The sequence below is a fragment of the Solanum stenotomum genome, chromosome 1 (assembly GCF_019186545.1).
Source record: "Solanum stenotomum isolate F172 chromosome 1, ASM1918654v1, whole genome shotgun sequence".
Classification (NCBI taxonomy): domain Eukaryota; kingdom Viridiplantae; phylum Streptophyta; class Magnoliopsida; order Solanales; family Solanaceae; genus Solanum; species Solanum stenotomum.
In genome coordinates, this window is record NC_064282.1 from 46977342 (window position 1) to 47000745 (window position 23404).

Genomic DNA, 23404 nt, shown 5'->3' on the forward strand with positions numbered 1-23404 from the left:
TGTACAAGACTGAACTTTCATAAGCTTTTAGGCGAAACTCATCAAGCACATTCAAGTCACTCATTCTCTAATTTGCTGCGGCGCCCTAATCCAAATTTAGCTTCTTTAGCAACCCCACTTCCTTGCTGCTTTTTGAATTGGTTTTTTAGCATTTAAATCATAAAAATTTGATAAATGAATTGTTGGGATTGATTCTTGATTGTCAATTGGGGATTTGTTTATTATGTTTTCTTTTGATTGAATACGTTGATTTGGTATATTTTCAAGGCTTCTGTCTACTAGACCTTTTATTCCATTTGCTTTCTTGATTACAAAATCAAGTATGTCATCATTCGGTTCAAATTTTGGTGAAGTCATTTCTGTGTTGAATCTTGATGAGTGTGTACTAATGGAACAAGGAAATTTGGGGATTTTTTATGGTGGGTTTGAGAGGGAAGTGTGTGTGGGGGAGGGAGGGGAGAAGAGGGTTGTCTATGAACTGATGGAAGAAGGAGATTTGGGGGTTTTATGGTGGATTTGAGGAGGGAGGGGTGCTAGGTTTTGCCCGAATTTTCTTACCTTGTTTGAAATTTATTTTTGTATTGAAGAAAAGTCAAAGTACCATAAATGCTTGTACTCTATTCTGTCCATAAAAAAATATTAGTAAAAATAGTACTACTATAATTTAATATTTAATTTTACTTTTAATATTCTAATTTTGTAGCTATAAATTATTATGGAAATTGAGAAAATATGATGGGGACATATATCAAATGTGTATTATTTTTTATTTTTTTGAGTAAACGGGAAAAAGCTTTAAAAATTCATAAAAGCAACACTACTTAAATCTTTTGGAAGAAAAAAATTAATATACTTGAGTGCATTTCCCTATAAATTACTAAATCTTCATCATATTTATGTTCTTTGCTTTCTAGAAAATCGATATATTAATTAAATTCTCTCCAAAAGTGTTAGATAGGGTCAAATGTGAAATTATTAAATTTCAACTATGACAAATGCTCAAAATTCAAGAAATGTGAAATTATAATTATATACATTGGTTAAAATATCGGAAACTATATTCTACAACATATCAACACAATTTTTTAATGAGTTGAGCTAGTAAATAAATGGGGCAATGATCAGGCCAAACTTGGATGGATTTGATGAATCATATTTTCATGAATGAGTTTTTGTCATTATGGTGAATTTTTTGTAGAACTTACATAGTATTTGATAATCAAAACTTGACATTTAATACCAGTTTTCATCATTGAGAGAATACCTCTAACAATCTTTGATGATTGAGGGGTTTTGTCACCCTATATTTGATACCACTCTTAGGAGAGAAAGTAAATTCATTATATACATGAAATATATAGTTAATGATGGAGATAGTTACTACCGGTCACAATCTTAGAATATGATAAGCGTAATTTAAGTAAGTGTTTTTCGCCTCATTTTTTGTATTCAGTATCCTATTTAAAACTCAATGCAAATACATTTCTAAACTCGAGATCTTTAATTGATGGCGGAGATAAATACTACTCATAATGAGTGCATGTTTTTTTTCTTTTTCTATATTTGCTATCCGCTTTAAAGAAAGCCTATTTTCAAATTATAAAGTTCAAGTTTAAAATTATCACAGTGTTACACACCAACTATTAGAAGAATAAAATTACAATACTATAAAGAAAAAAATATGTGATTAAATTATTATAAACAAAAAGTAGGATAAAGAGTAAAATAAGATTATTAATGATTAGAACAAAACAAGATAATGACAAAATTATACTAACTCACTGATTATGTAAAGAGAGATTTTTTTGTCAATTCATGATAACAAATTTGACAATACAATAACATTCACATAACAAGATATTACAAATTAGAATATCAAATTTTAACAAAATCTAGTGATGCTATACAAGAAGGCCTCTTACAGTAGAGATAATCCCAATAATCAGAATGTAAGACATTTTTGTACATTGGTTTTTCTCCATCTTTCCACATTTGTGGAAATGGACCAATGACACTGTCAAGGCTAGCGTTCACAAATTGAGGTACAGATATCCGAGCCCTGCTAGAATCAACTACTACACACTGCTAGATACTCTTGTATTGATTATTGATCATGATCTGCAACAAGTTACTTATGTTAACTGATAAGGCACCTTTGATTGGATTTGCGTCAATCCAATTATCTCCTTTAGTCCCTCGGACATATAGGGCCCCCGTTTCATCTTGGAAGAGTAGAGTGATGCAGGACACGTCGTAGTGTCGGCGAGATCCTATGGTGATACTTGGATTTGGGCATGGTGGATAATAGTTTATGTTGATATTCATAGTTCCCATCAAGAGAGGTTCTAAGGATTCATTAATTTCATTGACATTGAGACCCTGCAATAGCACCTCTAACAAATTGTTAGCAAGTGGTTTAGCCCACTTTTGGTACTCCACGACTTGGTACCTATAAACCAGGGACAAGGTTAGAAATTTCGTTAAGAGCGTACGAGATTTGATGTCTAGGTAATTTAATGTCAAAGTAAATAATTTCACTAAGAGTGTTTACATAGTCCATCAGAGATAACATTTTTACCCCACAAAGGTAGAAATAAGATCTGCGTACATCTTATCATCTTCATACCCTACTTGTGGAATTATACTAGATATATTATTGTAAAACAGATAGAAAAAAGTCCTTCATATGCAACATAATTCTGATTTAAGTTATATACACCTTTTTAAAATATAGAGATAATAGTCAAAAACAGGCCTGAATTAACAAATTTTTGCAAGTCTCCTATCTGACTGTCATCAACTAACTATCAAATCACATCTCAAAATTACTGAGTCAGTTGCCATTTGGATGAAATTTTAAGCCTAATTAACTTGTGAGACAACCTTTTGTGATTTTATTGAGACACTTGGTCTAGTAAGTTATGAGGTTTGTTTTGATAAATAGTTAACTATAGTTTAGACAGAAAACGCAAACACCTTACGGCTAAAGATATGAAACTCATGAAAAAAGTAATACTACTAGTATGCTTTTTACTTACTCAAAAATACGTGAACTATAAATTACCCAGAACAAAAAACCCAAAAGGTTACATTGTTTAAGGAGGCCAAAAATTGCTATTATTTTTTGGATTACAACCATATTTTATATTATCCCTCCACTCTAATTTTTTTTCATTTTTCTCACCAATAGCACTTCAAAACATCAACACAGATTCACCAGCACTACAACTGGCTTTACAATACTTAACTTTTTCATCAGTTGGCAATTCAAAAATCTTGTGTGCTGCATATTTCAAATCTTCAAGAACTTCAATTGGGATCCCATGATTGATGATTTGGAAGCAAATCCACTTGCTTGATGCTTCTTGAATTCATTTTTCAACATTTAAATCATAAAAAAAATGATAAATCTATTGTTGGGATTGATTCTTCATTGTCAATAATTTGGGATTTGCCTAGTCTGTGTTCTTTTGGTTGAATACATTGATTTGGTATAATTTCAAGGCTTCTGTAAACTAGACCTTTTATTCCATTTGCTTTCTTGATTACAAAATAAAGTATGTCATCATTTGGTTCAAATTTCGATAAAGTCATTTGTGTGTTGAATCTTGATGAGTGTGTACTAATGAAACAAGGAAATTTGGGGTTTTTTAATGGTGGGTTTGATAGGGTGTGTGTGGGAGACGGAGGGGAAAAGGGGGTTGTCTATAAAATGATGGAAGAATGATATTTGGGGGTTTTATGGTGGTTTTGAGGGGGGAGGGGTGTCAGGGCTTCACCCGAATTTTCTTATCTTGTTTGAAGTTTATTTTTCAATTGAAGGAAAGTCAAAGTATTACCATAAATGCTTGTACTCTATTCTATCCATAAAAAAATATTAGTAAAAATAGTACCACTATAATTTGCTATATTATTTTACTTTTAATATTATAATTCCATAGCTATAAATTATTACGACAATTAAGAATATATGATGGGGATATATCAAATGTGTATTATTTTTTATTTGTTTGAGTAAATAAAAAAAGCTTTAAAAAGTCATAAAAGCAGTACTACTTAAATCTTTTAGAAGAAAAATTTTCATATCACAGCATATCCCTATAAATTACTAAATCTTCATCATGTTTGTGTTCTTTGTTTGCTAGAATATCGATACAGTAATTAACCTCTCTCCAAACGTGTTAGATAGTGTCAAATGTGAAATTATTAAATTTCAACTATGCCAAATGCTCAAAATTCAAGAAATGTGAAATTATACACTTATTTATACTGGTTAAAAGGTTGTAAACTACATTCTACAACATATCAACACAGTTTTTTAATGAGTTGAGTTAGTAAACAAATGGGGTGATGATCAGGCCAACCTTGGATGGATTTGACGAATTATATTTTGATGAATGAGTTTTTTTTCATTAGGGTGAATTTTTTTGCAGAATTTACGTAGTATTTGATAATCAAAACTTGACATTTGATACCAGTTTTCGTCATTGAGGGACAACCTGTAACAATCTTTGATGATTGATGGGTTTTGTCACCCTATATTTGATACATTCTTAGGAGTGAAAGTAAATTTATTCTAAACTCGAAAGCTATAGTTAATGATTGAGATTGTTACTACCGGTCACAATCTTAGAATATGATAAGCTTAACTGAAGTAGGTGTTTTCCCCCTCATATTTTGTATTCATTATCCTATTTAAAACTGAATGCAAATACATTTCTAAACTCGAGATCTTTAATTGATAGCGAAGATAATTACTACTCATCATGAGTACTTGTTTTTTCTTATGGTATATTCAGTATCCACTTTAAACAAATCTCATTTTCATTAGTGAGTTCAAGTTTAAAATTATCAGAGTGTTACAGAGTAACGATTAGAAGAATAAACTTACAATATTATAAAGAAAAAAATAATGGGATAAATTTATTATTAACAAAAAGTAGGATAAATGGTAAAATAAGATTATTAAATGATTAAAACAAAACAAGATAACGACACAATCATACCAACTCACTGGTTATGTAAAGAGAGTTTTTTTTGTCATAACATGATAACAAATTTGACAATATAATAACATTCACATAACAAGAAACTTGTAGATTAAAATATTAAATTTTAACAAAATATAGTGATGCTTTACCAAAAAGCCTCTTACGGTAGAAATAATCCCAATAATCAGAATACAAGACATGTTTCTACACTGATTTTTCTCCATCTTTCAACATTTGTGGAAATGGACCAATGACATTGTCAAGGCTAGCGTTCACAAATAGAAGTATGGATATTCGATCCCTGCTCAAATCAACTACTACACAATGATCGATACTCCTGTATCGATCATTGCTCATGATCTGCAACAAGTCACCTATGTTAATCGTTAAGGCGCCTTTGATTGGATTTACGTGGATCCAATTATCTCCTTTAGTCCCTCAGACATATAGTCGTCCTGGAAGAGGAAAGTGATGCAGGACACGTTGCAGTGTCAGCGAGCCTCTATGGTGATACTTGGATTTGGGCATGGTGGATAATAGTTTATTGTTGATATTCATAGTTCCCATCATGAGAGGTTCAAAAGATTCATCAATTTCATTGACATTGAGACCTATCAATAACACTTCTAACAACTTTTAGCAAGTGGTTAAGCCCACTTTTGATACTCCAAGACTTGGTACCTATAAATCAGTGACAAAGTCCGGAATTTTTTTTAGAGCGTACGAAATTTAATGGCAAGGTAATTTAATTGTCAAAGTAAAGAGTTTCACTAAGATGGGACCCACGCCCCATGGATCCACCCACACTCCGTGGGGGAGGGTCGTGGGTCAAGCCTGCAGAACCATGTTCTAGTACCCCACCCAAGAAGGACCAATACGGTCCATAGATCCACCCACGGTCCGTGGGTAGGGGTCTCGTGGGTGAGGCAGTTTTGAAGTCAAGTCTTTTTAAGTTAGGGACTTAGGGATTCATTTTTAGTTAGTTATTAAGTAGGTTCGTTTTACTATTAATTATGCCACCTATATAAACCTAATAGACCCTTAAACTAAATCAATTAAGCCGTTCTTTCAAGACCCCAAAACAAACCCAAATTCCCTCAAGAAATTCTCTCTCTAGAAGTAAAGAAGAAGAAGAAGAAGAAGCAATCTAGGTCGAAATTCTCCATTGATGGAAGCTTGGAGAGGGTTTTATAACCAAGGTATGTTAGTTTATTCTTCTATGGATTCTTTCATCCATAGAGCCCCCTACATTTCCCCCAATTGTGAAGAAAAATCCTAATCTAGCTAGGGTTTCTTCCTACATTTTGGGTAGTGTTAAAGTATGATTCCAATTGAGTGGGTAGTACTTGTTTATGATTGTTTTAGTATTGAATTATGTCATTATGATGATATTATGTGTTTTCCATGGTTAACCCTAGTCTAATTGATGAAATTGATATTATGTGGGTTTATGTCATGAAAGGTGAAATTGAGGATTCATAGGTGATGTCATGATCCGATTTCTCGAGTCATGATGGCACCTACTATAACCCACCAATAGGTGAGCCAACCCGTAACCCGAAATAACAAGTAATAGGTCTGAGGGCAGAAACTAAACAAGAGTAGGCAAAATTTAAAATAACAATATAAACAGGCGGAAGCAAACCAAAACATATATATAAAAATAAAGATCCCTCCCAGAACCTAGAAGTCACTAGTACAGAGCTACTAACAAAATGAGTACAAGTCCCAAAAGTGGACCACTGAAAAGTGGATTGTCTGGAAAGGTACAAGGCAAGTCTATATATACAGATGGAGACTGAAATAGTACAAAACGTCGTGTGCTCACCCCCATCTCCGGATTAGACTGCTCCAAGAATGATGTCAACCCTGGCCACTGGTGCTTGGACCTGCATCATGAAAACAGATGCAGAGCGTAGCATGAGTACCAAAACAACAGGTACCCAGTGGGCATCATAGGCCGACTGAGCTTGAAAAGTAAAGGCAATATGAAAAGAAGGAATAGCACAACAGAGGTCAAGAACGAAAGTCTAAGTAAACAGTGGAATGCACAAGAGTGTAGAAAGAACTAACTAAAGTAATCTATAAGCTAACTACAACTTACTGGACCCCCATAAGCCTAGAAGGTACACTCGTGGGCAAGTTTAAATAAAAACTCGAACGGACCCCCATAACCCCAAAGAGTACACATAATAACTATAACTAAAGAGAACAAAACCCAAGACTAGAGAACATCGAACCAGAACCTCAAACCCAATTAGTATAATCTGATAGTACGGAGGGCGGACCTCGAACAGATGCTCACCAGAAGTACCCAAGTAGTCAATCACAAGTATCAAGTAACTGAGGTCGGGCCTCTAACCGGATGCTCTAAATAAGTATTCGGGTGATTAAGGCCAGACCTTGAACCGGATGCTCTTCGAAAATATCAATGAGGTCGAGGCTAAAGCACGAATCTGGATGCCCGAAAAAGTGTCAATGTAGCTGCTGAAAGAGTCCCAATCGATCCATGATCATTAATGTCCGTGGAACGCCGTCCACACTTAGCCAATCCGTGTAAGTCCTTGGAACCGAATCGAAAACCAACTTCAAATTGCGAAGCAGAACCCAGTGTCGCCGACATAACTCGTGAAGTCGTAGCATCAGAGAGATAAGGATAACTATCGTCAGAGTAAGCATTTCGCCTAGATAAGCCCCAAACTATTAGACTGGTGTAGCAGACTCAAGTCTGCTACACCAGTCTATATGGATCTAAGTTGGTCGAGCGACGTCGGGATAAAACTAAGGCCTATCAATTCCAAATCACGTATTTCTAAAACAAGCCCTAGTCAAACGTAAACTAAGGCCCAACATGCTTCAATAAATAGTAATAAAGCATACATGTACTCTACATAGAAAAGAGGGTCAATTAATAACACATAGCATGCTCACAGTTACCGGATAATTCCTGAAATAGGCAGAAAACATGATTTCTAAACACATATGCATGATTCAATAACTACCCTACTAAAATCCCAACTAATCAACAAGCATTCACATGCTCAGGCTCAATTTAAGAGAGGGAGATCGTAGCCTACCTGTAAGCCGATCACGCGCGCTCCAAAATAACTTCTTCGGAGCTTTCCCATTTCGAACGGTCTCGAAACGCTGCCACGCTATCAAAAATAGAGTCACAACGTTATTACGGTCATTTAGACACTAAAATCACAAGAGATGGAGACGGACCAATTTCGGGATCAAAATGGGAGAAGTGGGACCTGCATTGGAAATTCAAGAATTAACCCCAAATATAGGTCCTAAATACCTCCCCGAACTTGTGTTCCAAATTGCAACACAATTCGGGACTCGAAACAGTCCCAACACGAACATGCAACGAAAAGCTCAAAGTTTCACTAAAAGGGACAACAATAGCAGCAGCTATTTACAAGAAATTACTAGAAATGAGAGTCCAACTGCTGAAACCAACTACACTACGACGATCCTCACGAAAAACCCCACAATCTAGGCTCTTGAATCACCTAATTCAGACCTAAAATGGCCAAGAAATCATCTTCCAAAATTTCCCAAAAATTGATCTCAAAAGTGAGCTATGGCAGCAGATAAATAATAATTCTTACCTCCAACAAAGCTTCAAATACTAATTTCAACCACGCCAAAGCGTTCTCCTCAAAAAACCACTCAAGATAGCCCCAAGAATCACTAGAATCGGACTTGAAATGAGAGAGTTATGAAGGTTTGAAGTTGAGAAATGAGGCTGAAATGGGGTTTTTAAAAGGAAAAACTGGTCGCTAAAAAGTCCAAAAATCTGGTCGTTAACAGCCCAAAATCTGATCGCTAAAAGGGCTGCACCAGATTTTAGCTTTTGCTATTTTTTAAAGTCTCCGACGGGGTGCTTGGAATTCGTTCGGAACCCGATAAAAATAAAATAGATATGCTATCCTACTAAATTCAACATTCCGGACTCAATGGCGCAATCGAAATTTCCATCAGAGCTCATCTTGATAAAAAGTGGATCCTATTCCCAAAGGCCATTTTAACCAAAATCCACCGAGGGGCTCAGAATGAGTCTGGAAGCCTCGAGAGTAGAACGAAAGGTCATTCTAGACCAAACTTAACATTTCGAGGCTAACCGCACTGACATAATTTTCATTCGAGCACGTTTTCCAATAATGTTAACCAAAGTCAACCTTAGGCCAAATTTCAAAGGCTAAAACACCTAATGGTCCAAACTTGCACCGAAGACCTCGATACTCATGCCAACCATGCTACTAGCCTAATTTGGCCATTCCAGAGGTGAGGGAACTGTCATAATTCCATTATGAGGTCGTTTACATGACGTGTTGACTAAAGTCAATTTTCAAGCTTCAAGGTCTCTAAAACACGAAAAGTTGCACAAAATCCAAACGAACGACCAGGTAACCGAACAGTCAGTGTCATCAAGTCATTAATGACTTGGGATCGCTATAGGAATGCTCTAAATGACGAAAAGAAGGTGGGTACACAGAAATGACCTGAAGGGTCATTACATATGATCTTCTAGAATTGATGTTATGAGTAGTAATAGTTTAAGAATAGAAACATATAGACATGAATTGAATTATATTAAAGATTATATGATGGATCATGTCTTGTAAAGCTTGAAGTTGAACATTTAAGGTGAATTATGACTAGAATCACTTGATAATAAAGCATGTGATTAGAATGCCTTGAAATCTAGGTATGTATGATGATTGTAGAAGGAAAGCTTTGAGAGTAGGGCTTGTAGTCATGAATGTTGATCGCTAGGATTTTGAAAGTAAAACCAATGTGATGAACTAGGTATGTTAAGGCTTTGAGAGTAAAGTCTATATGAGAATAGAACCTTAATGGATAGAGTTATGGTGGAAGATCTTTACCTACCTAATCTATCTAATGAATGCTTGAATGTATGAAGTGATAGAATCACTTGAGTTATGATGATATCCATGTCTAATGTAGAATTCTAGATATGATATGACATGAAAGGTTCTCTCACATAGAATGATTCTAGTTTGAAAGTTTTGCGCACCTAAAATGAATATAAGTCTTAGGACTATGAAATGTGATGAGGCATTTGGAGATTCCCCTAAAAGACCATTACATGATAGGAATGTGAGGTGAGTTCCCTTATTCCTAATTAGTTAAATATGGGGAGTGTGAAGTGATTACCCTTTATATGTGTGTGACTCCCAAAGCAAGCGGTGATTACCCATTAGCCTTTAGGTTGATCATGGAGGCGATTACCTATGATCCTTATGTGATGATGTGGAAGTGAATACCTATGATTTATTAATATGTATGACCTGTGGAGATTTCCCTTGTCCTTATAATTCATTAATATGTGTGACTAAAGGTGATTACCTTTGTTTTTACGATTTCATGATATATATGGCTTGAGGTGATTCCCCTTGTCCTTCATGATGAACTAAACATATATTATTTGAGGTGATTCCCCTTGCATTTATGAACATGAGCATGACCAGTTTGGATTGTAGCTTTAGAGGCCCCTCCAATACATGCATGACTAGTGGTGATTCCCCTTGTCTTTATGATGCTAAGAGATGATAAACATAAATGAAGAACCTAAAGTGTCTAGCTTAGCATGGGTAGGATTATGGGGTCTTGCTCATACATGGCACAAGCTTGCCTTGAGGTAACTCATGAAGTGTTTCTCTTATATGATGTATGCTTAGATAGGATTGTGCTATAGTTGCCTTCCTTGTTATGTTATGATTGACTAAAGGTGAGAGATTCCCTTGTCTATATGAAGTAAGCTAAGAATGAGACCAAATGAATGGTAAATATGAATATGGTGACTTCAAGGTTATTCTTAGTGTGAATGGTATTATGGGATGACATTCATGCATTGCACAAGTATGCTTTGAGGTTACTTAGGAGTATAGTGCTCTTATAATATGAAATCCTAGGTCGTGACTATACATATAGACTATGATTAAGATGACCAAAAAGGGATACTTAACTTGGATGGGATTATGGTGTCTTGTTCATGCATTGCACAAGTATTCTTTAAGGTTACTTGAGGGTGGTCTTATTATGATATGAATTACTAGAAGTTGAATAATGCTTATATGATGCTTATGTTGGAGACTTTACTTATGGTTATGATATTGTTTCATATGCTTATAGTTGATGTTTCATGAAGTATTGGATTATGTCTTATGTTAACTAACCCTTATGATATTATGCTCTTATGATGTTGTGCTAGCTAACATATTTAGTAAATTTTGTACTAAGACATACTTTGCCTACATTCTCATCAAATTTAGGGTTCAGTGATTTGAGTTCCAATCTTTAGGATAGGTTTCTAAGGAGCAAAGGAGTTGAAGACTTGGTGAGTCCTCATAGCTTTGAGGACAAACCCACTATTTTCTTTATGTCTTTTATTTTCATGTTTTGAGACTATTGTATGGGCTATGTCCCAAGAGTTTGTTCAAAAGTTGTATTAGATGGTTTGAGACAGAAGTGTAGTAAGACTTCTACTTGCTTTTATAAAAGACTTCAATTGTATGGATAAAGTTTTTAAAATTTTCATACTTTTCTATTATCTTATGTTATGATATGCTAAGGGCTTGTATGAGACCTCTTTGGGATCAAGTACGTTGTGTTACTTCTAAGGTGTACCCCTGGGTCGTGACATACTACCGTGTTTCATACCCTCATTCTCATACTCATATACTCAAGACTTAGTTCATGGGTGTGTTTGGTATGAAGTAAAATGTTTTCCTAGAAAACAAGTAGATTTTTGACTTATTTTCTCATGTTTGGTTGGTGAGGAAAAAATATTTTCCGGAAAAGATTTTTAGTGTTTAGTTTTTGAATGAAAATATTTTTGAGAAATATCTTTTATTTTTACTAGAGTAGAAAATAATTTTTGAAAACAAACTTAAATTTTTTTTGGGGGTGGGTGGGGGGGGAAGGGAGGGATCGGGGTAGAGGTGATAAAAAATTTTAAAGTTGAAAATATTTTTAAAAAATAAACTTAATTTTTTTGAGGGGCTGGTAGGGGGGAGGGGGTGGGGGGGATCGACGGTAAGGTGGAAAAAATAAAATTTTGAAGTTGAAAATATTTTTTAACAACAAACTTAAAAATTTATTTATGGGGTTGGGGGGCTGGTAGGGGGTGGGTGAGGGGGAAGGGGTTGTCGAGGGTAGAGGTGAAAAAATGAAATTTTGAAGTTGAAAATATTTTTTTAAAATAAACTTACAATTTTTTTGGGGGGTGGGGGGCTAGTAGGGGGTGGGTGGGCGGGGGGTCAAGGGTATGGTAAAAAAATGAAATTTTGGAGTTGAATTTTTTTTAAAAAAATAAACTTCAAATTAATTTTTGGGGGATGGAGGGAGGGGGGATCGAGGGTAGAGGTGGAAAAAATAAAATTTTGAAGTTTAAAATATTTTTTAAAACAACCTTAAATATATTTTTAGAGGGTGGGGGGCTGGTAGGGGATGGGTAGGTGGGGGGTCGAGGTAGGGGTGAAAAAAAGAAAATTTGAAGTTGAAAATATTTTTTAAAAATAAACTTAAAATTTTTTTTTGGGGGATGGAGGGGCTGGTAGGGGTGTGGGTTGGGAGCTGGTAGGGTGAGTGGTTGGGTCGGAAGAGAGTTTTGGAAAATGTTTTCCTGAAGTTTTGAAGGGTCATTCTCCTTAAATTTGAGGAAAATGAGTTGATTTGGAAAACATTTTCCAAAACATTTAACCCAACCAAACATGAGAAAATTGGAAAACATTTTTCGAAAAATGTTTTCCTTCATATCAAACACACCCCAAATCTTTAGGCAATTGCAAAAGGATTCTCAAACTTGACTTAAAAGGACCTCTTAAACTTTCCTATTAACTTTACTTTAATTTGAAATGTAAACTAAGAGATGTGATTAGGATATGCATGATCTCTCAAGGATTAATGAAGATTTTAAAAGTGAATATCAAGAATAGAAATCCGGTACGATGCAAGGGAACACACACGGAAAGAAGGACGAAATGGTAAGGGACTTGACGACCCTGGCGCATTGAGTGGCGCGGGGCGCCAGTCTCAAAACTACTGAATAGTGTTTGGGGTGCACTGAGTAGCGCACCACGCTAGGCCTCGAACTACTCGGTTGTAGTTCTGGCGCAGTGGTGCCGTGTCGCCCTACACCCGTGCTGAGAAATTTTATGAATTTTCTTACTCAAATTCAAGGCCTAACTCATCTATAATCGAATGATTTCCTCCAAACTTCTTTTGATTCATAAACCCAATACAAAATCAATGAAATCCCACCCAAAATCCATCAAGAACAACACTCATTCGCAAGACTCTCGCCTCAAGAACTCAAAACCTCCATTGATAAGGAACGGGGTTAAAACTCAAGAACTTCTCAAGAAACTCAATCAATCAGTATCAAAAATGAATTCATGGATGAAAATAATATGATTGGTGTGAGGGCGAACAAATCCAACACTATGAGAGCTTACATACCTCGAAACAACCCTTGTTTTGGCGAAATTTCTCAATCCTTGAATGAACGCTTGAAACCCTCTTCTTTTCTCCTCTTGAAATTCTCTTCTCAACTCTAATGCTCTAAATCAGATTAGACCCTTATTTGGGTGAGAAAAAAGACCAAAATACCCCCTTTTCCAAACGGATGGAAAGCCTTAACCTGAGAGGCTTCACTCAAATGGTCATAACTTCTTACTTGAAGCTTGAAATTTTGCAAACGTGGAGGCGTTGGAAAGAGTACTAAAAGACCTTCGATTTGATACCCCATGGGCTACCTAAATCTTTATGTACTAAAGGATATGGTTATTTGAAGTTTACCAAAAACTAAAAACATACCGAACTTTGAGGTGTTACATACGTAATTAAATATTACGTTTATTGTATTATATGAATTTCATCACAGTTACGTTAATGGGAAGAATTGAGACTAAATCCTAGACATGAATTTTATAAAATATGAGACTTGATATATTAGTTAGTATTAAGATTTAGGAAATTGATTATAGATTTGAGTGATTTTTTTAGTCAAGGCTAGATATATGGTAATATGGGTGTCTACAGACACATTTGCTTATGAATATTATATACTTGATAGATTGGAACATTCTGAGGCATTAAGAAAGGAAAAACATTGGGGAACTAGATTTCGGTTCTTCGGTTGAGGTAGGTTATGGTTTATTCAATGTGATAGAGAGACTCTTCATAGTGATTGATAGTTATTGAGTGATATTTTGAAATTTTCTATGTACTTGATTGTTGTGGTTTGGATAATTTATGTGTTGTTGTGATTGGTCTATAATCTCAAGACCGTGTAATCCATAATCTTGAACTTTTTCTATTAAAGTGATGTCTTGAATCAAGAAGGCTTAATGAAATATTGTTAAGGAAGTGGAAAGAGATGATAAAGAATGATAAATTAATTAACTATATGGTTGGATCGGGGTGTCACGAGCCAGCACGATATATTTGGATCGGGTGTCACGAGCAGACACGATATATTTAGATCAGGTGCCACGAGCCGGCACAGTATTATTGGATCGGGTTTCACGTTCTGACATGGTAATATTAGATCGGATGTCATGTTGCAACACGATATTATTGAATCGGGTGTCACGTTTCGGCACAGTTATATTAAAAGAAAACATATTAAAATAATTTAATGTACACAATCTCAAAGAACTCATTTCACAAATGAGCATGGTGTGGAGGCATGAGTCCTTGTGTGTGTTTTATATTGTGACAAATTACGTACTTGCTTCAGTGTTGTTGTCACTTGTGTATGTTGTTTGTTGTTTGCCACCTGCTAAGTGTTATAGTTGATTTTATACTATTACTTATTGTATATTAGTTTCTATTTTGGGTCGTCCGATGATATCTACTCAGTACATGTTACCATGCAATGACCCCTACTTGTGTTTTCTTGATATCCTTTTGTGGAGTGCAGCGAGTGTAACGGTTTAAGGTAAACTATACATTTCTAACTCGACTCCAAAAAGTTTCCAGCAAATCAGGTTTCAAGGTGAACTATTCATTTTTAGCTCGTGTTGGATTCTCTCAGTGAGATGATGTCCTTAGTTTTCTGACACAAACTACTTTATTTATTTATTTTGGTGATTTTGATATTCTTAGACTTAGTATTTGGGGTTTAGATTTCCTTGATGTAATGACTTTCAGGTTTTGGGAAAGGATATTTAATAGACTTTAGTGGATTTGTGTTTCTTACATTAATAAGATTTGAGATTCCGCATTATGATTTGTATTTCATAAGTTGAACAATAACTACAAGTTGGGGTTGAATTTGTTGGTTCGCCAACTAGGAGGTTAAGTGTGGTTGCCACTCATGACTCGTTTTGGGTCGTGAAAGATTTATTATCAATCGAAAACAGTAGTTGATTTTTAATGTGTGTGTATTACTCAGAATGCAAACTAGAACAAAAAGACAATATTAAAATTCAACCTAAGAAGAATTCTCAACTTAAGAATGTAATTAGTTTACAGGTATTTCCCTCTTCTAGAGTTAGGGCCTGTTTGGAAGGCCACTCTGATAATTGGATTACACTATTTGTCTTGTTTGGTTGGCCATGTAATTACCTAATCAGCAAGTAATTTGGTGTAATTGGCAGGGTGTAATTACACTCTCAAATTCACAAGGGGAGACTGTGAATTGCTGGTAATTACATGGTGTAATTACAAACTAATTATTTTTTTAATTTCTTCCTTTTATTTATCTTTTTAGTACTTTCGTTTTGATGTATTTTTTATTAGTTATATTTCATTTCCTTCTTACTCTCAACATTTACTTCATGTGATGCCATTCGATTTTTCGTATTATCTATAAAAAAAAATTATTAGTATAGTTTTGTTAGTATTATAATTTTAAAATTAAAGTAGAATTCATTGTTGAATAAAGTAATAGACTTACGTTTTCATTGTGTTTTAAATCATATTTGTGTATGTTATGTTTAAATTTTACATAAGGGTATTATGTGAATTGTTCTGTTTTGAGTTTAGAACTTATGTTATATATTCACTTTCATTTGTTTTAGGAGTATGACTCAATATTTTACATCACAAGCTATTTTATTTAGTTGGACTTGATAGATTATCTTTTTGTCAAATGTTTTATAATTTTATGAAATTATATTTATACTATTAATCTTTTTGTCAAACATGCATTTCATGATGTTCATAGAAATTCTATACTTTTAGTTTTTATGATTAATTTAATTAAAATATCTTAAATTGAAAAATATAAATCAATTATTTTTTTATAATATTAGTTAAGAACATATGTTTATTAATTAATATATTTTCAAAAGACATTATATATCTTAAATATTCAATTTAATATTGTTTATAAAGGCCCTTATTTTTCTAATATAAATTTTTAATTTTAAATAATTAATTTTTATATTTCAGATTCAATATAACCTTATGGTTACACTTATGCAACCAAACATTACACTTGTAATTACACTGTTGCAAACAAACAGGTCAGCGTATTACTAGGTTGTCTAATTACTAGGTTGGTAAGTACTACCCTAGTAATTACACCAATTCCAATTACCTGGTGGCTTTCCAAACAAACTCTTACTATATCGAAATGCGATTTTCTCTTCTTCAAGATCTATTGAAAATCGAAAACATTTATTTTCAGTTTTCTCCATGGAATCCATCATACGTACTTGTAACTTCATTTGATTCTCATATCAGAATATTTAACACATCAAATATGACCTATAAGTTTAGAGGTATTACTCTTTTGGAGAGTTCAAAACAACATCCATGTGTTCTCTAAATCAAATTTTCTATTTTATGGTAGAATCAAATTTTCAAAATAAAAGCAGTCATATCATTGCAACAACGTTTAGTTCACACAGAAAGTATATCATAAGTGCAAGTAAAGATTCTCATATCTACATAGGAAAAACAGAACCTAGGAGTTGTAGGGGTAAATCTAAAACTTCAACTTCAGTTCAAGAAAATAAATTTTGGGGAAACAATGTCTACGTGTAAGGTGTGCAAAGTTAAAAGGCTCTGCTTGGGAAACAGCTAAAGTGTCAGACTAAGTTATGATCTAAATTAAACATTGTGTATGTAGGGAAGATGATTTAGAATTTTTTTTCTCATTTTTTATCTTATTTGGGATAAATTTGTACCTAGAAATTAGTGAATTGTGATATTGCTTACCATTTATATGATTCAAATAAATGGTGATGCTTCTTGTTAAAAAAGTACTCTAGCTTTGTTACAATGATTAGATAGGTCTAATTATGAAATTATCTATATATGTACATTAATAATAAAATGTTAATAAATCATCAAAGATAAAAACCCCAATAAAAAGTACTTTTAAAAAAAAGAAAGTTTCAAAAATTGAATAGGTTCAAACCCCCACAAATGAAGCATGAAAAAGTTTATATAAAGCGATTTGTGGAGGTTAAAACCCCCACAAAATAAAGCAATTTTTTCTCTAAAAAAATCAAATCACGGGGGTTAAAACTACCGTAGTTTGACCGCCACTAAATGTTACCGTGATTTTCTATAAAACCCCGCAAATCAATTATGACAGACGTTATTTCAAGGGTTTTAAAACCGATGTAATAACAAATGGTGGAGTTTTAAACTGCCGCAAATTACTAATTTAACTCTCGTATATAGTTTATGCTTCTTCTTTTTTTTTAGTGAATGGGGATTTATGTAAATATATACCTTTATCTTCTTCCAATTAGAGATAGTAGAAAGAAAAACTTTTTTGTGAAAAAAGATATTCATGGAATAGTGAAAAACTGTTTAGCTTGTAGGGGAAGAAACCTCATATTTGTATCTGTAACACCTCGTTATTTGAAAGAGCTAGAAATAGAAAGAACTAAATTAGAAATAGCAAAATCTGAAATTTTGCAAGTTATGCTTCAATTGTGAATTTGGGGTCACCTTCAAATGACCATAACTTTCAGTACAAGATGAGTTAGGTGGCTCATAAGATATAAAATTAAAAGTCTTGGAATCCTATTTACAATGACACCAATTTTGCTAATTTTTGAGCTCGAATGAGGTAGATATGCCCGTTTGTAGTCGGGTTGTCCAGTCAAGGAAAGTTATCCGAAAATATGAGGGCTATTTTGGTTTTTTCCTTACCCAATCAGATTAAAATGAATTTTAGTAAGTTATTAGGGGTCTAAACTGAGTTGGTTCAGTTTTCGCAAATCAAATTTTGCTTAGGGTTTTGAGAGAAGTTCAAGAAGAGGAGAAAGTGAATCGAATGTTGTTTCGCCAAGGGTTTAATCCCTAAGAGGTATGTGAGTTCTCATAGTGTTGGGTTCATTCACCCACACGCAATCAAGTTATTTTCAGCGCAAATTTGTTATTAAAGGTGAAGGATTTGAGTTCTTGTTGGGTTTTCTTGAAATACCTTTCATAATATTGATTGTTGGGGTTTCGTTGAGTTCTTGAGATAAGTGTTAGTGTTTTGAGGATTGTTTCAAGTAGATTATCGTGTACATACATTGACTATTTGATTCTAAGTGATTGGGGAAGAAACCTCTTTTGGCCAGTTGAATGTTTCTTTAAACATTGCTGAGTTTATCTTTTGAGATATTTGAGTTATAGTTTATTTTTAAAAAAATTAATTTTAATATGAGTTAATATTCCGCTAAGAGTTAAGACAGTCCAAGGGTTCGCTTGGTGCCAACAATGATTCTCGAGTGCCGGCCACGCCCAAGGTGTAGGCTCGGGGCGTGACAAACTTGGTATCAAAATTTCTATGGTGTGTATGAAGCTATGCCTATAGAATCCTAGTTATCAGTGTGAAGCGCGCTACATCTATAATTAGGAGGCTGGGACATTTAGGAACAATCTCACTTCTTTCATACTTTTTTCGTGCATTAGAGTTCATCTCTATTAAAGTTTATTTCTAACTCATTTTTTCGCGTATCATTCAGGTCACGCCTCCACAAAGATCTGTTAGAGATCGTCCTGCTAGGAGGAATGTTGAGGATCAAAAGGTACCCAATGCACCAGAAGTGCAACCCCAAGGAAAGGTCACCAATGTTGAGTTCGGGGAGAGTATCTAGATGTTGAGTAAGGTGGTTACCAACCAAGCTAGGAAACAGAGAGGGGTTCGACAGGATGTGGCTGATGCATCTAGAATCCTTGAGTTCTTAAGGGTGAATCCTTAAGATTTCACCTGTTCAAAGGTTTTTGGGATTATGCATGTTGCTGATGTTAAGCGAGTGGAACTAGTTGCATACCAATTGAAGGGTGTCGCTAGAATCTGGTTAGACCAATGGAAGAAGAATAGAGCTGAGGGTACACCGATTGTGAACTGGGTTCTATTTGAAGAGGCCTTCTTGGGACGTTTCTTTCCCCGTGAACTGAGAGAGGCCAAGGTAAAGGAATTCCTCACTCATAAACAGGAATCTATGAGCGTACATGAATATAGCTTTAAGTTTATCCAACTGTCCAGTTATGCCCCGAAGATGGTTGCTGACATGAGGAGCAGGATGAGTCTGTTTGTTGTTGGGTTGTCTTGTCTATCAAGTAAGGAGGGCAAGGTAGCTATGCTGATAAGAGATATGGACATAGCAATACTTTTGATCCATGTGCACTAAATTGAGGAAGATAAGCTGAGGGATAGAGAAGAGTTCTGAAATAATAGGGCAAAGACATTAGGAAATGAGTCCGGGAAGTAGAAGAGTAATGCAAACCGGTCCTTTTTTCAACACACGACAAAATGACCTGCTCCTTCATCTGCTAGTGTACCTACACCAAGGAACAGAGGTGAGTTCAAGAATATGAATTCGCAGAATTTTAGACCTAGACCTGCACAGTCTCAGGGGAGTGTGGCACAAGGAGGTAATGGGACTCATGCATGTGTTAAGTGTGGGAGGACCTACTTAGGAGTGTGTCATGATGGCTCCACTGGTTGTTTCAAGTGTCTTCAGAATGGTCATTTCATGAGAGAGTGCCCAAAGAACAGACAGGGTAGTGGTAATGGGGCAATTGAGCCTAATCTTCTTTAGTTGCTCCACTAGATAGAGTTGCACCTAGAGGGGCTACTTCAGAAACAGGCGAAGAAGCAAACCGTATGTATGTTATCACTAGTCGTCAAGAGCAAGAGAATTCGCCAGATGTTGTCACTGGTATGATCAAAGTCTTTTGTTTTGATGTTTATGCTTTGCTAGATCTAGGAGAGAGTCTATATTTTGTGACTCCTTATATTGCCATGAATTTTGATATTCTTGCTGAGCAACTTCTTGAGCCCTTCAGTATTTCTACACATGTTGGTAAGTCTATTCTAGCTGAGAGAATTTATCGTGATTGTACCAATTCTAACAATCACAAGGACACTATGGCTGACTTAGTCAAGTTAGACATGGTAGATTTTGATGTTATTCTAGGTATGGATTGTCTTCATGCCTGTTATGCCTCAGTTGATTATAGAACTCGAATAGTTAAGTTCCAGTTTCCTAATGATCCAGTTATAGAGTGGAGGGGTAGCTCAGCAGTGCATAAAGGTCATTTTATTTGGTAACTAAATGTGAGAAAGTTAGTTTCCAAGGGGTGCATCTATCACTTAGTCAGAGTTAATGACTCTAGTGTTAAGACACCACCTATTCAGTCAGTTCCAGTCGTAAGTGAGTTTCCAGAGGTCTTTCCAGATGATCTTCCTGGAGTCCCTCCTGAGAGAGAAATAGACTCATGTATATATATTCTTCCTGATACTCATCATATCTCTATTCCTCCATACATAATGGCTCCAACAAAGTTATAAGAGTTAACAGAGCAGTTGAAAGATCTTCTTGACAAAGGCTTTATTCGACCAAGTGCCTCACCTTGGGGCACTCCGGTCTTATTTGTGAGGAATAAAGATTGTTCTCTTAGAATGTGTATAAATTACCAGTAGTTGAGCACGGTTACTATCAAGAATAAGTATCCTCTTACAAGAATTGATGATCTCTTCGATCAACTTCAGGGTGCCACTTGTTTTTCTAAGATATACCTCAGATCAGGCTATCATCAGTTGAGAGTAAGAGAAAGTGGCATCCCTAAGAAAGCTTTCAGGACCTGTGATGGTCCTTATGGGTTTCTAGTTATGTTATTTTGTTTGACTAATGCTCCTGCATCGTTCATAGATCTTATGAATAGAATGTTTAAGCCTTATCTAGATATGTTTGTTATCGTATTCATTGATGGCATTCTAATCTATTCAATGAATGAGGAAGATCATGCTAGTCATCTCAAAGTAGTTCTTCGAACTCTCAAAGATAGAGAATTGTATGCTAAATTCTCTGAGTGTGAATTTTGGCTCGAGTCTGTGGAATTCTTAGGATACATTGTTTCTGGTGAAGGAATTCGAGTTGACACTCAAAAGATTGCGGCAGTACAAAACTGTCCTAGAACCACAGCTCCAATTGATACTAGGATTTTCTTGGGATTTGCTAGTTATTATATAAGATTTGTCAAGGGGTTCTCATCTATTTCATCTCCTTTGATCAAGTTGACTCAGAAAATAGTTAAGTTTCAATGGTCTAAAGTTTGTGAGAAAAACTTTCAGGAGTTGAAAAAGCGATTGACTACTGTCCCAATATTGACCTTACCAAAAGGTACGCAAGGTTTTGTGGTATATTTTTATGCGTCCAGAGTTGGACAGGGTTGTCTATTAATGCAAAATGGCAAAGTTATAGCTTATGCCTCTAGACAACTTAAGGTTCCTGAGAGGAATTACCCAACCTATGATCTAGAGTTAGCTGCCGTAGAATTTGCTTTGAAAATATGGTGTAACTATCTTTATGGTGTACATGTAGATGTGTTCATCGATCACAAGAATCTTCAGTATGTGTTCAGTCAGAAAGAGCTTAATCTCAAACATAAGAGGTGGTTGGATTTACTCAAGGATTATGACATGAGTATTCTTTATCACCCAGGTAAGGCTAACGTTGTTGTTGATGCCTTGAGCAGGTTATCTATGGGTAGTACTTCCCATGTTGATGAAGATAAGAAAGAGTTAGCAAAAGATGTGCATAGACTTGCATGATTAGAAGTTCGGCTAATGGATTCCAACAAAGGAGGAGTAGTGGTGGTGAATGGGGTTGAATCATCATTAGTGTCTGAGGTGAAAGAGAAACAAGACAAAGATCCTATTTTTCTTGAAGTAAAGACAAATGTTCATAAGCAAAAAGAAATGGATTTTGAACAATGGGGAGATGGTGTATTAAGGTATCAAGGCAGATTGTGTGTGCCAAAGGTGGATGAACTCTAAGAGAGGATCATGGAGGAAGCTCATAGATCCAGATATTCTATCTATCTAGGTTCCACAAAGATGTATCGTGACTTGAGAGAAGTCTATTAGAGGAGTAGTATGAAGAGGGGTATTGCAGAGTTCGTTGAGAAGTGCCCAAATTTCCAATAAGTCAAGGTAGAGCACCAAAGACCCGGTGGTAAGGCTCAGAATATAGATCTTCTGGAATGGAAGTGAGAGATAATCAATATGGATTTCATTACAGGTTTACCACGATCTCGCGGGCAGCATGATTTGAGTTGGGTGATTGTAGATCGAATGACTAAATCATCTCATTTCTTACCGGTAAAGACTACTTTTTCAGCAGAGGATTATGCCAAGTTATATATTCAAGAGATAGTCAGACTTCATGGAGTTTCGATCTCCATTATTTCAGATAGGGGTGAACAATTCACCACATAATTTTGGAAGTCTTTCCATAAAGGTTTGGTTTCCAAGGTAAATTTGAGTACTGCTTTTCATCCTCAGACTGATGGTCAAGTAGAGCGTACGATTCAGACGTTAGAGTATATGTTGAGGGCGTGTGTGGTCGATTTCAAGGGTAATTGGTGTGATCACTTACCTCTCATTGATTTTGCTTACAATAATATTTATTACTCTAGCATCTAAATGGCTCCCTATGAGGCTATTTATGGCAAAAGATGTAGATCTCCTATTGGATGGTTTGAGGTTGGTGAAGCTGAGTTGATAGGTCCGGACTTGGTTCATCAAACTATGGAGAAAGTGAAGATTATTCAAGAAAGGTTGAAAACAACACAGAGTTGTCAAACATCCTATACAAATGTTAGGAGAAGAGACTTAGAGTTTGAGGTAGGTGATTAGGTCTACTTGAAGGTTTCACCCATGAAGGGTGCTATGAGATTTGGTAAGAAGGGGAAACATAGTCCCCGGTATATTGTTCCTTACAGGATATCTAAAAGGATTGGCAATGTAGCCTATGAATTGGAGCTACCATCAGAATTAGCAGCAATCAATCCGGTTTTTCACATTTCAATGTTGAAGAATTGTATGGGCGATCCTTCACGTAACATTCCTACTGAAGATATTGGTATTAAGGATAGCCTATCTTATGAGGAGATTCCCATTCAGCTTCTAGATC

At 35.2% G+C, this 23404-nt stretch overlaps 2 pseudogenes; both read right to left on the bottom strand.

Annotated features, from left to right (window-relative positions):
* Positions 1-1875: 1875 nt before the first annotated feature.
* LOC125878284 (bi-functional coumaroyl CoA and feruloyl CoA ortho-hydroxylase F6H2-2-1-like) lies at positions 1876-3289 on the bottom strand (annotated as a pseudogene).
* A 1819-nt stretch (positions 3290-5108) lies between these two features.
* Positions 5109-16681, bottom strand: LOC125853508 (bi-functional coumaroyl CoA and feruloyl CoA ortho-hydroxylase F6H2-1-8-like; annotated as a pseudogene).
* Positions 16682-23404: the final 6723 nt, after the last annotated feature.